This window comes from Empidonax traillii, unplaced genomic scaffold (assembly GCF_003031625.1).
Source record: "Empidonax traillii isolate 1590-97213 ecotype Southwest subspecies unplaced genomic scaffold, ASM303162v1 scaffold35:size4298261, whole genome shotgun sequence".
Taxonomy (NCBI): domain Eukaryota; kingdom Metazoa; phylum Chordata; class Aves; order Passeriformes; family Tyrannidae; genus Empidonax; species Empidonax traillii.
Window position 1 is genome coordinate 3,694,485 of NW_020955228.1, and position 14,923 is coordinate 3,709,407.

Consider the following 14,923-nt stretch of genomic DNA (forward strand, 5'->3'; position numbering starts at 1 on the left):
AGCTTCTGAGCACCTGCCCATTGTCATTCCACCAGCCCTTGGATCTCCACCAGTCAGCCTTAAAGAGTGTAAGCTATAGCTGTAAAGGGCACTTCTCATAGAGGCATTTGTGCTGTGTCAGTGCTGGGTAACACCTAACTCTGCTTTGACAGTGAGTGATGAGTTGTGCCAGTGTTCCAGTTGTCCATTTGCAAGAGAGGGGAAAACAGAAATGAAGCTGTAGTTAAGAAGAACACTACATTTTAATTATATCTTGAAACTGCTCTGATGCACAGACATCTCTGAGCTCTTATTGAGAGCCATCTCAATTCTCAGAGAGCCATCTCTGAGAATTGAAATGCATGGAGAGGGGGGGGAAAAGGTTAAAATTAGGCAGTAGGAATGCATCTCTATAGTGAGCCAAATCAGTGGGGTTTCAGAATGGTTGCCCTGTCTGGGGGAAAAAAACATAACAACCCCTCCCCCCCCAAAATTACTAGATCCTTAGGCTTTAGAAATGCTGCTCTGGATTGCATGTTCTCTTTGTTTCCTTTTCTGTACACACTTTAAAAAAAAAAAAAGGTACCTACTTATTAAGAAAGAATTGTCTGGCATTTCTTAAATTAGTGGCTTCTGTCCAAATCCTAACATTTCATCCTGATACCTATATTGTGTTTGAGCTGTTTCAGTTGTATTTTGAAGGGAGTTGTTGAAAGAGTCTTTTGGAGAGGCATTAGAGTTTGATGAATTCACCATGCTAACATCTTCGCTCCTGCCTACTGCTGCTTCAGAAATAATGCTACTTTTAAGTGTCTTATTTAGGAACTGTGTGACAGCTAATAATAATACTACAGGTTTTAACTTTCTATTTAATGTATTCTACCTTTTGTAAAAAGAAGTATATAGAGATAAATAATTTTGTCTAGATTTTATGCATAGAGAATATTAGTAAGGGAAGAGGTTTTAAATTCTATAACTTCTTACTGCTCATTTTACATTTTAAATGATGCTTTTAAATCACTACTTTTGTTTGTCTGGAAATATACTGAATATTATTTAAAATAGTATACTTTTATAGCTGTTTTATTAATTTCAGTTGACTACTAACTTCTATTTTGATATTTATTGAGTTGACACTGTAGTATATTGAGATGTTTATTTTTCTATCAGAGCTGTAACAACTATGACATAGCATTATTTTAATGCAACATCATTGTACTTGCTCTCTAAAAAATAAAATCAATATTTAATCCATGTGGATTTTTTTCATATGTTTAATGTGTCTGTGATAAGTAAAGGAAGAGATGTTCACCTCCTTGAGGTGAACTATACTGTGCCCAGACTAATAAAATTCAAAGAATACGGTGTTTATCAGATGTAGACAAACAGGAGATGTATGTTCAGGATGAACTTTGAGAAGGTGGGAAGGAGCACAACAGCACTTACCAGTTTGGAGACGGAGCTGGTTTACCTTGCCCAACCCAACTGAAACATGAATGCACCAGGGGGTGTTGGTACTTTGTAGGGGACAAGAAGATACTTCTTATATAAACACAATCTTTAGATTGATAGGTGGTTGTGATAGCCTTTATTCTGCTTTGCTTTGTTGGGTGGTAGAGGAACAGGCTTTCTGGAAATGGGTAAATCTCTCTGTAATGCTTCATTTTTGCCATTCTCTGCAGGTTTAGGTCACTTTGTGAGTAGTGGTGAAAATGCATCACTAGCTGGGGAAGGTGACACACATTCTGTTCTTGAGCAGAATCAGTCATAGTATGTGCTTTGCACAGTGCCATGAAATCTCCTGAAAAGGACTTTAGACATGCTCTGTGAAAGGACATTCAAAATTTTCCATGATGCCTCAGTAAGAGACATCTGTGGCACTAAGACACTTGTCAGACATCAATGGTAAAACTATCTGCCCATGCTTCTAACATGATCCAGCTTTTGCTCTAGGAATGAGAGAGAGGGCTAGAATCAAGTGACAGCTGATGTGTGCTCACTCATTACGTAACTTAATGTCCAAGACTTAGCAATAAAATAGAAAAACCAAGGAAAAGGTGTGCATCAAAATTAGAGAAAAAAAATGTAAATATCACAAGGATAGTCTGTTAATCTTTGTTGCTTCTTTTGTCAAAGCATATAACATCATCCCAATATATGCCTGATGAGACTCTATCTGAGAAATTTCTTTTCACAATGCAGAAGTCAGCCTTCAGTGAGACACAGAGCAAGCACATGCAACCACTCCTCCAAAAAGAAATACTTATTTTCCTTGAAAGCTCTTCAGTAAACATAAACCTAGACATGAATTTCAGACATATAATTCAAGCATATAACTTGAGCCCGAGCCATAGGCCTTCATTTTGCCATTTGATAGTAATCTTGAAACTGAGGTTTTATTAACACTTAAGTCTCCTATAGACAGTGATTGTGGCCCCCAGATGTGTTGCATGCTCTGCATGTTGTGGAATGATGGTAAGTGATTTGTATAAAGTCTCTATTTCTTTCTTCCTATATCCTGAAATCCATCAATTAAGTCATGTTCATATATCTTTAAATATCCAGATAATGACAATTAGGGTTTTTGACATTAGTAGCATTTTATTTAGTCAATTTTTATCCATATCTACAAAGTTATCAGCAAAGGCACAGTAGTGCCCTAATTTGTTTCTAATGTAATGCAACTACTGTTCTGTTGCAGATGCCAATGACAAGGAAAAGGCTTGCTGCTCAGACTCTCCAAAGAGGAAAGAAACCTAAGTTACAGCCTCTTAAGTCTGGTGAAGGAAGGACATCCTCATTTCAGCCACATTTTTGACACCAGTCATGTAGATGTATTCTGTTACAGAACTTCTCTGCCTTCATGATTCCTTTTGTGGTAGGTGCAGAATTTGATCCAATACTCAGAGAGGATGGCATTAGGGACAGTTGGCTTGAGTGAAGATCATGAATATGCATGATGGCAACCAAAAGACGATGATTAGAATTAAGAGTAAAAACTTTGTTAACAGACTGATTTTGATAGTAAGAAGTTAATCTGAAAAGTGGGTGGGTTTTTTTGCTTTTAGTCAACTACAGAGACAAAAACCTCGGAAATACATATCTGCTGCCCTGGGTTTAAAACCAAACAGTTTAATGTATTGTATGAATTAAATTTCTAGTTTTACAGAAACCCAAATGGTCTGAAGCTTTGATTAGAGCGCAGGTGCTGTCACTGTGGTGCAGGGGTTTCTGGCTGTTCATCTTCTGCTTAAGAGTCTTGGAGTGGTCCAAGTTGGATTGAACTGTACAGAATTCATATTAACTAGACACAGGCTGACAGTCTGATTTATTAGCACTAAAGAGGCCCCAGCATTATCATCTGGCTCTTCATTCCAGGGAAACTGTGATGGATGGCAGAAAGCAGTATTTTCCTTTTTTTGCAAACCCTTCTATCTCCTCAGCACAGAGCATGGGCTCTGATTATTTTCTTGGCCTTGAACTGCATGATTCATGAAGGATGGTTACTGTTTAATAAAGATGATGTGTATGCAAGCTGATAAAACTAAATTATTAACCACAAAAGCATAGTAATGCCAAGTTATGTCACATATACTTACTGAAGTCAGTGCACGTGATGTATTTCTTTCAGCTCTGGAGCTTGCCAAGTTCCCCTTTGGGGGCTCTAAGCCTCATCCTAAGCCTCTTGTTTATGACTGAGCAATCTGGAAAGCCCAGGACCCTCCAGTGGACTGTTTCTGAGTGGGATTCCTCTGCTCTCAAAACTGCTCATAGGAGAAGCCTTTCCCACAAACCCCCTTCTGACTCTTTAGCCTTTGACCAAAGCCTTAACACGTCCATTCTGAAAGCGTCACTGAGGCTGTAAGACACGTGGTTGAACTGCTGAGGAAACAGGATGTTACAGTGGATGGTTTTTTCACAGTATTTGTAGGCAAACTTTTGCTTTACTCTGCTCTAGACTGATTGAGAATTTCAAAGTCTCCTACAACTTAAACATGGTGCTCCGTAGGTTATCCTTGTCTTCAGGAGTGTTTAATGTTGGCTTCTGTCCTTGAACCATTGTGCAGCTGCACCCAGGCTCCTGTGGGGTAAACAAACAAACAAACAAACACACACACACACACAAAACAAACAAACAAACAAACAAAAAACCAACCAGCTAAAATAAATATTTCTTTCTCAGCTTCTTTGTACATCTTTCTATATCTAAACTGAGCTCTATCCCTGCCTTCTTTGAGAATTGCAGACACTGAATCAGAGGGCGTCATCAGGAAACAGCTGGTGAGAAAAGGTTTTTTATTCTGGGGCGGACAAGAGCAAAGTCTGTAGTGCAAAACTAAGCAGAGCATCTGTGAACTTGGTCAGATACAGTCCCATTGCTCTGCTCCTTTCCACTGTTAAAAAGTCAGGGCTGTTTTTTGGTGAACTAGCCAGTCCTCAGACACCTACAGAAATTATCCTGCTTTTAGCTTTAAATCACAGCTTCTGCAGATGTATGCAACATACAAAACACATTTCCCTGCCAGTATCCCCTTTCTGATGACAATTTTTATCATTTGGAAATACTTCTTTCTGTATAATTTCGTGTGTTCATGTGTCTGCATATTCTATCCAAATTAACTTTTCTTCACCTTCAAGAAGTCCATCTGATTGCTAAACAGCCTGTCAGTCTATATACAGACATAGTCTCACGTACCTTTTTTGTCTATATTTAAAATGGCATTCCTTCCCTAATTTCTTATGCATAACAGGATCTTCCTTTTAAAATTCCTACATATATCCCAGTTTCTGTTAATATCCAGGCTGCTATCATGTTGAAACTGTGAAGTGTTTCCTAGTGTTCTTCTCCTTGATTCTTTATGCTTTTATCTTTTTTGGCTGCTGCCTAACACGTTAAACCTAAAGCAGGGAAGAGATTCGCAGCAGCTTACACAAGGATTTTTAATTCACAAATAGGTCCTAATCATGATGTTAAAAATAATAAATGAATGTTTAATTAGTGAGTTTGTTCCTCATGCCTTTGAAAATAAGGTCTTGATTTTTTTTAAAGAAAATCATTGGTCCCAAAGAAAGAAAAAGGTAATGTGTCAGATCATTTTGCAAACCCCAAAATTGTCTTTCTCAGAAGGAAGATTTATTACCATACAACAGGTTGAAGGTACTTCATTCTGTCTAAAATGAAAGCCAACTATATTAATTTCCAAACCAAAAAGCACACAAACTCTGTTTTCAACAATTTTGTCCAAGGTTCAATTCTGTGAAATTGCTGGGCTCTTTGGTTCAGCAGAAGACTATGTTAGAAGTGAACATACTGAACAACTTTGAATATCAAGTCCATAAGGTCCCTTTTATACCAGATATATAATAAATTAGGAATATTAATGTAATATGCTATATGCCTTCTTTGAAAAAAAACAATCTTTTACAGAACCTATTTGGCAAGCCATAATATAAGGAGCTTTATTTATTGTCTTAGCTGATGTTTCCTCTTGGGTCACAAAGAATTTATGCTAGCAAATATTGTGGAGTACTCTTACATTTTCTATTTCTCCCCTTTTCATTCACCAAAAATAATAGCTTGGATATGAACTACCTGAATATAAAGCAATTCCTCTACTAGTCAAGAATTTTGCTTGCTTAATTAGCTGGCTTTTTGTCAAGTGTGTTTATGTACTCAGTTACAATTTTAGTTCACTTGTGTGTTTTGTTTTGTTTTCTTTGTTTGAGGGGACTTTGGTTTGTTTTGGTGAGAAATGAAAATTTAAGGAATGGCTGTCAACATCACTTGAAGTGTCTCAAAGGAAAGTGTTTTAGAGTCTAATTGCTATTATTTAAGCTATTTGATACATTTGGTGACCTAGTTCCTATGGAATTCAAGTGGGTTTATCTTGCCAAATTTTAGTCCCTTGGTCGCTGCCCAGTTCCTTCTGCTTCCCTAGGCCAATGCAGGTGTTTGCCAACAAAGTGAAGTCTGCAATGTTCTTTGAACCAAAGAGATAAGGGAATCATTCTTCAGCAAGCTCCGGCAAAGAAGACAGTATTTGAATTTTTATATGATGACAATACCTGGGTTGTTGAAGTTTTATTGGATATAAGATTTACTGTCAATTTATACACAGCTACCCCTGAAGTCACAGTACAGCATACCTGAAGTCTTGCTGATTCTAAGGGATATTATATGAGGGACTTTCTTGAAGAACCTTTTTTTAATATTCAAATATATTTGAGATCTCCCTTGAAATGATATTTTTCAGATACTTTGTTTGCCACCATGGTGCCTCCCTAGAGGACACCAAAATAGGATGCAATTTACAGTATTCACAAGGAAGGTGAATGACACTGTGCTGCCCTTACCTGAGGGATATGGAAGTGACCGGTGCTCTCACAGCACCAGAATCACATTCCAATGAGACTCCTTACTTTTTATATCAGTCCCCCATGAGAATGGGGGAACTGCTGCATGAAGAAATGCTTCCTCTGGTTTTGAATGCAGCACTTCGAATGCAGGAGCTGTGGGCCAGCAAGCAAACAGAGGGGACACTGAACCCCAGCCACTCTCTTCTGGAAAATTTGTCCTGTGTCCCCAAGTCACCTTTCCCAGACTGCTGAGTCCAAGCATACATAGTCATTTATACCAAAGCCTGTCCTTATCCTTGATCATCTTTGCAAACCTTTTTCAGATTCTCTCCTATTGCTGGCATCCTCATTTCCTTCATTAAGGATGAGGGAGTGGAGTTATTTTCAAAAATCAAAGTGTACATGAACCACATTTACATAGGGACATACTAATATGAGTCTTTTCCTATTCATTTTATTATACTACTTAATATTTTTATCACTTCATTTGATACAGAATTTTCATACCTTTCTCCTTAACAGAGGTCTTATACTGAATTACCATCCTATCCTGTTTACCTCTGAAACCACTGAATGAACGAAAGAGGATCACTCACATCTCTCTTGAATGCAAATGCTAGCAATTGGGTTCCCCATTGCTTCAAGCAGAATCTTCACAGCTTTTGCTTAGTCTGCTTAGTAGCACCATTCGTAGTGAAGCAGAAATCTCTGCCAGATACCACCCTCATAGTGTTACAGCTCTGCCTTTCTACTTCTCTCTCCAATTCTGCACAGGCTACAGTAAATGCTTCAGAGAAAGTTCCCACTAAAGTCTTGGTCTCCAGCTTTTTTTTCAGAGCATGAAAGTTTTTTCCTCCCGTATTTCCTACCTTCCCTCTTCTATATGTGAATGATGCTTACCTAAATAGTACCAGCTACTGGTACTACCCACTGCCTCTGAGGTTTACCAGCTTTGCACTTAGTAGGCAAACTATATGTTTGTCTGTATGTTTGTCTGACTATCTGTATGTCTGAACTCTTTGCTGGACCAGAGCATCTTGCTCCTCTTCCCTTCCTGCTGGATATCCTAATTTCAGAAGGGCAATTGTATTAAGAGAGGGCACATATAATCCAGCTAAGAGAAACCTGTTACTGTAGTCATGTTTCCTTTCATTTGCCAGTATGAGATTCCTGGATATCTCATCTGCAGAGTTGGTCATTTTAGTCAGGGGCTGTTCTGATGAGAAGCTGACTCGACGCAGCTCAGCCTATTACTACTTTTTAACTTTTTTACCTCCCAGCCAATCAACAACTTCCCACAATGGGGAAAATGCTTATAACATCACAACAATTACCCAGCAAATCTGCTACCTCCTACCTTAGTTTCTGTCTGTTCACTATACTTTGTAGCACAATCCCTTCATTGTCTAAACCTGGTTTCCTGAGCGTTGATTCTGCAACATTTGGAATCTGTCCCTCCCTATCTTCAGAATTTCTGCAAAGTACTTCTGAACAAATCAAAAACCAAAACTAATTTTAATCTGTGTTTGGATAACTTAGATTCAAACTTGGTAGATCTTAGAGAAGGTCTTAAAATCTGAGGAGTTTCGAAGGTGTGGGGGCCAAAGTTAAGGGGTTATATCATATAGAAGATGAAAAATTTGTATATAGGCCCTAAACTCTCCTTCTGTAAATTATATCATCTGATAACCAGATCATCTGGTAAGCAAGGCTCCCTAAATTCTATGCTGAATTTTTAATTAGATACAACTATGGCAATAGGAAGGATTGTTTCTTAGACAAAAATTAAAATGACACAGAAACAAGAGTGCATCTGAAAAAAAAATAAAACAAGGATTATCATGTCCTCTACTATGGTGACTGTCACCTTAAAAATAGTCTCTTGGCAGGAGTGGTAAGTCACTATTTCAGTCCTAGATTTTGCTCAAAGACTAAGCTTTTAAACTTCAAAATTTTGGCAGAGATTCCTCCAGCTCTTGGCACAGCACAGTCCAAAATGCACTCCTACATTTGTAGAATCCCAAGAAGTGGAAAAATCAAAAATAAGTAAAGACTACTGGGATAACTCTGAAAGTAAGAGTCAGCACAGAGGAACTCTATTTAAAGATACTTTCCAAAGTATGAATCTCTAAGGCTTTTCCATGTGCGCTGATAAAGGTAGACATCTTGACAGGCTGAAAGAATGGACTGACAGGAGCCTGGTGAAATTCAGCATGGACAGATGCCATGTCCTGCGTTGGGATAGACTAACCCCTTGCACTATTCTAGATCAGGTTTTGCCTGATTGAGGAGCAGCTCAGTTGGAAAGAATCTGTGAGACCTGGAAGGCACAAGCTGAATGTGAGACAGCAGGGGGTCCTGGAACCAAAGCATGCCAGCAGCATCCTGGGTTGTATTTATAGCAAGTGAAATGAATGAAGGAAGACACCCCATTTTACTCAACACTCGTTAGGCCACATCTAGATACCACATCCACTTTGGGGTCTCAGTCCAAGATAAGCATTGAGGACCTTGAACAAGTTCAGCAGAGGGACACAGGGATGGTGAGAGTTGCAGCACTTGTTTGGTGGGAAGAGTCCAAGGGATCTGGGCTTGTTCAGCCCCAAGAGGAGGCTTCAAAGCCTGCCAGTGCCTACAGGGAGGTGATCGAGAAGATGGAGTCAGCTTCTTCACCAGGAGTCGTGGTGAGATAATGGACTTAAGGTGAAACAGGAGATTGAGACTGGATGCAAGGAAAAATATTCCCTTGAAGGGTAATTAAGCATTTTAAGAAGTTGCTCAAAGAAGCTGTGGGGTCTCTATTCTTCAGTGTTTTTGAATCCAGCTAGACAATGTCCTGAGCAAACCATTCAGTGTTGCTCTCCTTCGAGCAGGAGGTTGGACTAGAGACCTCTCAAAGTCCCTTCCAACCTGAACAGGTTTGTGAGTCTCTGAGATATGTGGAGCCTGATTTACTCCCAAGCATACATTGTTGTTCCCCTCTGTATTACCTTTATAATAAATTACATTTATTTCAAGAAGCTTTTCGAATGCAAGTGGTCAATGGTACTGTTAGCAGCAGTTTGCTAAGAGTCTGCTGGGAAGGAAAAGCTGTGACTGTCAAATTCCTTTACAAGGTGGACAGATACTCTTCATTGAAGAAATAGCTATATAAAGAAACTCCAAACAGTGACATTTACAGCATACAGTGATTTTTGACTGTGTATTCCTTATGTGGCCATGGAAGACTTTTGCCATCTGAAGCAAAAAGCCATATTCAGCTCCAAGGCATATACAAATCCCTTTAGCTTCAGTGGGAATAGCCTACACATAGCTGAGGACATGGTTTGGCCCATGGTCAGTAGACTTCTAAAAGCATTTTTCCGACTATTTTTTTTTTTTCTTGCAATATTCATCTCTTTCCTTTCCAAAGATTCTGATGACATTCCTGTTGCTGGAGCTATAGCGTTCAGTTTTGTGGGAACATCTTTGAAGTTTAATTAGATTTTTTGAAAAAGACCAACGGGTAATCTGAAATACAAATTAACAAGATCACTTCAGGCCAATAGTGTCATACAGCAATATTAGACTAAATATTATGCAATTGTTCTGCAATTCATGCTCTCTTCCCACTCATGAGTTGGGTTTGAAAAGCTTGTGGAATATATATGACATATCAGAGAAGTGCCAAATGTTCCTTATACAGTCCATTCTCACATTTCCTGTGGAAAATGTTCCTTCTCATGATCTACCCTTTCCCACATTAAGCTGAAGTTTGTCCATTACACCGGGGAAGTGTCATCCCTGGCCATGAAATTGCAAGGAAAGCTTCACATGTACGTGACATCTGTTCTGAATGAAGTGTCCAAAGTCAGGTACAGACTGCATGCACAGACCTAGTGAGATAAAGGATTATAAAAATAGACACAACTGACATCTATGTCCTTTTTCTAGAAATGCATAAGTGATAATGCCAAATTATTCACATATGACTATAAAATCTTGAAAACGGAACCATTCTGAACAAGTCCTGGCCGTGTCTGTCTGCCACAGAGTTTGTGGTGGGTGTGAAATTAGGTTTGATTTGCCTTTGGGGGCAGGGGCAGAAAGACAGGAGCCAGGAGGGGAGGGCATGCCCGTGCTTTACTCAGATGACCCCTCCCAGGTACTGGGGAGTGGGGAGAGATGCTGTATCCCACCATCTAGCATCTCATCACTTTCCTCACACCCAACAGGCTTTGCAGCAGAGAAGCGAATGCAGCATGGGCTACGATGCAGCATCTTGTTCACAACTGCAACATTTTCAGCACAGAAGATCTTGAAATGTATATACAAACTCTAAATTAAAATTTACCGCTGGTAACTTACTGTCCAACCAAATTCTATCTTCAGTGGAATAACGACAGCAAAGCTCATGTCAACTTGTCCAGACATGACTGTTTCCGTGAGCAAACCTGAAACACCACTGTCACTAAACGTGGACAGGCACTGCTCTGTGTGAGGAACAGGTGCTATAAAGAAAGTATCTCCTGGCTAAATGGCTGCAAGAAGTTGATGAGAGTGATTGTAATGCTACAGGATGAAATGTTGGTGACATTTTCAGATTTTAATAGTCCAGCAGATGAGCAGAGAGCAAGTCATGTCAGTGTTGGTAGCAAGTGCTGAGTTCATGTCTCTTCTGCACTGTCCTGCCTGCTCTGCCAGGGACAGGGACCCCAGGGCCACCTTCTCCCAAACCCTCACTTTCCTTGGAGGTTTCTCACTGAGGCACCAACCAGGCATGACCCTGTGAAGATATTAGGAAGCTGGTGGTAATTTCCCAATGGCTTGTTAATTTTTATACAGCTTGAATGGCGATAGGTCAGTACTGACATACACTAAACAGACTAGGAAAACACAGATGAATTTTCCATGTGAAAACCTTTGATAGATACAATAAAACCCATAAAATAGGTATGTGTGTTGATCAAGGTCATATAGAAATGTGGTTTTTCTCTTTTTTGGTTTGTTTTTCTTCCCCTGGGCATCACTAATATTGCCTAAACTATTGGGATGCAGCAGTAATATTTTTCTTATTAAACTGTGACTGTAAGAGTAATACTCCTCTCATAAATTTTTGAGGTGAAAACAACTGCAGGGATGGCTATAGCTGAGAAAGAGACTTAAGCCTTTAACTACTGGCTGAAAAAACAGAGTTTGGCAGGGGAAAGTGTGATTATGAGAAAGATTAATCCACTGTCAAATATTTTATTTCATTTCAGAATCAAATTGCAGGCTCCAAGCTATTTTGAATATTAAACAGAGGAATATAAGAGAGATTCTATAAACAAGAAAAAATACAATGCCACTCACAATAACTTTAGGAAGGCTTTCTAATAGTACAGCAGGGAAGGTAGATTGATTTCACAGGAGAAAAAAAAGACGGAGAGGCATTATATGTATATTTTTGTTAATGGTTTTCTTTTTCTGTCAAAAACCAGAGTGATTGACAATCTGAAGTGAAACTGCAGTGATTTTGATATTTCAAAGGGGAAAAAAAAGGAATATAGATTCCTCAATCTGGTGTTAATTTCCCATTTTACATAATAAAAATGCCAAGAATGAGGCTAAAGAAAAGTAGCATTGTTTTTAACTTTCACATTTGTGCCTTCTCTGATGTTTTGAGATTGTTTTTTAACTTGTTTAATTAACAAGGAGAAGAGTAGAATTACTAGATGAAGACACAAACTGAATTATTTTCAAAAAATATGCAGTATTAATTTGATTTGTAAAGCATGCATTTCTATAGCTCCAGTAAAATATTCTTTAAAATAAATTCAAAACCAATACATATTCATTTAATCTTCCCTGAAATCAAAATATAATACAGTATATACCTGTAGGAATTGGAACTAATAAAACCAGAATTGCAACTAACTTTATAGCATTTAAAGTAAACCAGACTTGCTTTCAGTTACTTTATGGGCTATATAGAAACACATCATCAACTTACACTCTTATATTTTTTCCACATTTTCAAGCATGAGCTCAACAGCTACATCTGACAAAACTTGGTCCCTTTGCTAGTACACCTGGTAATAGGTCAACATGTAATGCCTTGGGCAGGGTCTGCAAGGGCAAGACTTAGACGTGACCAATAACACACATTTTTATCAGCAGATCGTGATGATGGCAAACCAAATGGTTGCAGTCCATAATAATTCTTTTTTTAATGAATATGGGGACTTATAGGATCTGACAAGATAATATTCCACCTGGAAGTAGGATGATATTGCTTTAACCCTATTTTGAACAGACTAAAAAGTATATATATATGGAGTTATTTGGACCTACTGAATCCATAGGCAAAATACTTTTTCTCTGTGTGTGTGTGTCTCTGAAATAAAAGCTTAGTGGATAAAACCCTTCTATTCTGTATGTTCAGTGCTTATTTCTCATTAAAAAAATTAAAGCAATTGTCAAGACAACACAGCATTGTAGAAATTCACTGATGCCACAACCCATGAACAGCACCAAATCCCTCTGTAGATTAAAACTTATATCTCATTACAACCATCAGTTTACAGCTCACAGCTTTGAGACCTGATTCATTATTGCATGTAGTTTTATAAATGTCATTTAGAGTAATATTAGAATGATGCTTGGATGAATCTTTCTTATTAATGTTAATATAGTTTGTTTTTCCTTAACAGAGTTATTATGTGTTAAAAAAGTAACAGTTGAACATAACTTTCATGGCTATGTGTAAGAAATGCACTGCAGACACAAAGGTATTTAACACTTTCTTTGCGTCTGTCTTCAACATGATGACAGACCAAGGGAGTCTCAATGCCCTGAGCTGAAGGACCATGACTATGAGAATGATCAACTCCCAGTTAACCCTGAAGTTGTGTGGGATCTGCTACTCCAGCCGGATCCCTACAAATCTATGGGTCTTGATGGGATTCATCCCAGAATTCTCAAAGAGCTGGCTGATGACATCGCAAAACCTCTCTGTCGATTTTTGAGCTGTCTTGGAAATCTGAAGAGGTCCCAGCTGACTAGAAGATGGCAAACATTGACCCAATTTTCAAGAAGGGCAAGAAGGAGGACTCCAGAAACTAAAGGCCTACCAATCTCACTTGAGTGCCTGGTAAAATTATAAAGAAGATTATTCTGAGAAGTACTGAAAAACACCTCTTCTCTGTGGTGGCCAGTAACAGGACCTGAGGGAATGGACTGAAGTTGTGTCAGAGGATGTTTAGTTGGATATTAGAATGAGATTCTTCACGCAGAATGTGGTTGGGTGCTGGAAAAGGCTCCCCAGGGAAGTGGTCACAGCACCGAGACTGACAGAGTTCAAGAAGTGTTTGGGTGATACTGTCAGGCACATGGTGTGACCCCTGGGGATGGTCCTGTCCAGGGCTGGGAGCTGAACTCGATGACTCTTGTGGGTCCCTTCAAATTCGGCATATTTTGTGATTCTGTGATTCTACTGACACCTAAGGAAAGCACTGTAACTATGGACTGAGAGTTGGAATATGTTATAAAACAGGAGTGTTGGGCAATATATTTGGGATAGCTACTATTTTTCATGGTGTGTTAATCTTCCATGTGAAGGCTTAAACATGTGATAGCTTTCTGGGAGGTAAATACAGCATCCATAGGAGGTTCACGAGTGCATCTGTACTGGCAAGTTGATGTCTCTTGGTGCCTCTCATGTTTTGCTTTGAAGCCATGTTCTCCTCGTTACCTTAATGAAACAAATCAAGCAGGCCCACCCAGCCAACCACCCCACCCCCAGCAGCTCACTGATCTGTCATGCTTTTCTCCCCACTTTTTGGAGTAGCTGATTTATAAACCAGGAGGGGGATGAGAACAGCATAGCATAGCTGGGGTGCGGAATCCGGCAAAGGGCCAGCTCAGGAGGACCTCACAGGGGAATCCCAGCCCCAGCTCAGGATTTGGGCCCTGCAATCAGCACCCTATCCTCACAGCCCCCATGGCTCAGTGCAGCAGTGCCCACACAAGTACCTCGGCAGCACTCTCTGTTAGTGCATCATATTCCTCTTTGCCTCTTTTTCTGCGTTTTAAACAGTCTGAGGGGAAAGGATTAGGATCCCTCCCTCATATGCCTTCTGTAGGAAAACTGACTTGTTGACTACAGACTGCTGGTGTGCCAGGACTACTACTTGCAGAAAAGGGAGTTTTTCCTCTCTAATTATGCTCTGGGTTTGTGTAAGAGTCTTTGGTAATATTAAGTACATGCTTTTTTCAGTTTTATCCAGTGGTTTTAGGTCTCAGGGGTACTACTCCTTTCCCCCATCAAGGGGATCCCTCCTCCACACATGAACTGGTCAGCTATTCATACAAATACTGTTTATTCTTCTGGGATTGAATTATGCCTATTAAAGAATTTGCTTTGCTGCGAGAGAGGCGTCCCTGGGATTTGGAACTGGCCATGTGCCATGGTTTCCGCATGCAAACCCTTGGAGTTACTCTCAGCCTTTCCACTATGGCTTTGTGCTTCGACAGCCTTCACGGGTAATGTTACTTATTTATTTTCTCTCTCTCTTTCTTTCTTTCTTTTTTTTTTTTTTTTTTTTTTTTTTTTTTTTTTTTTTTTTTT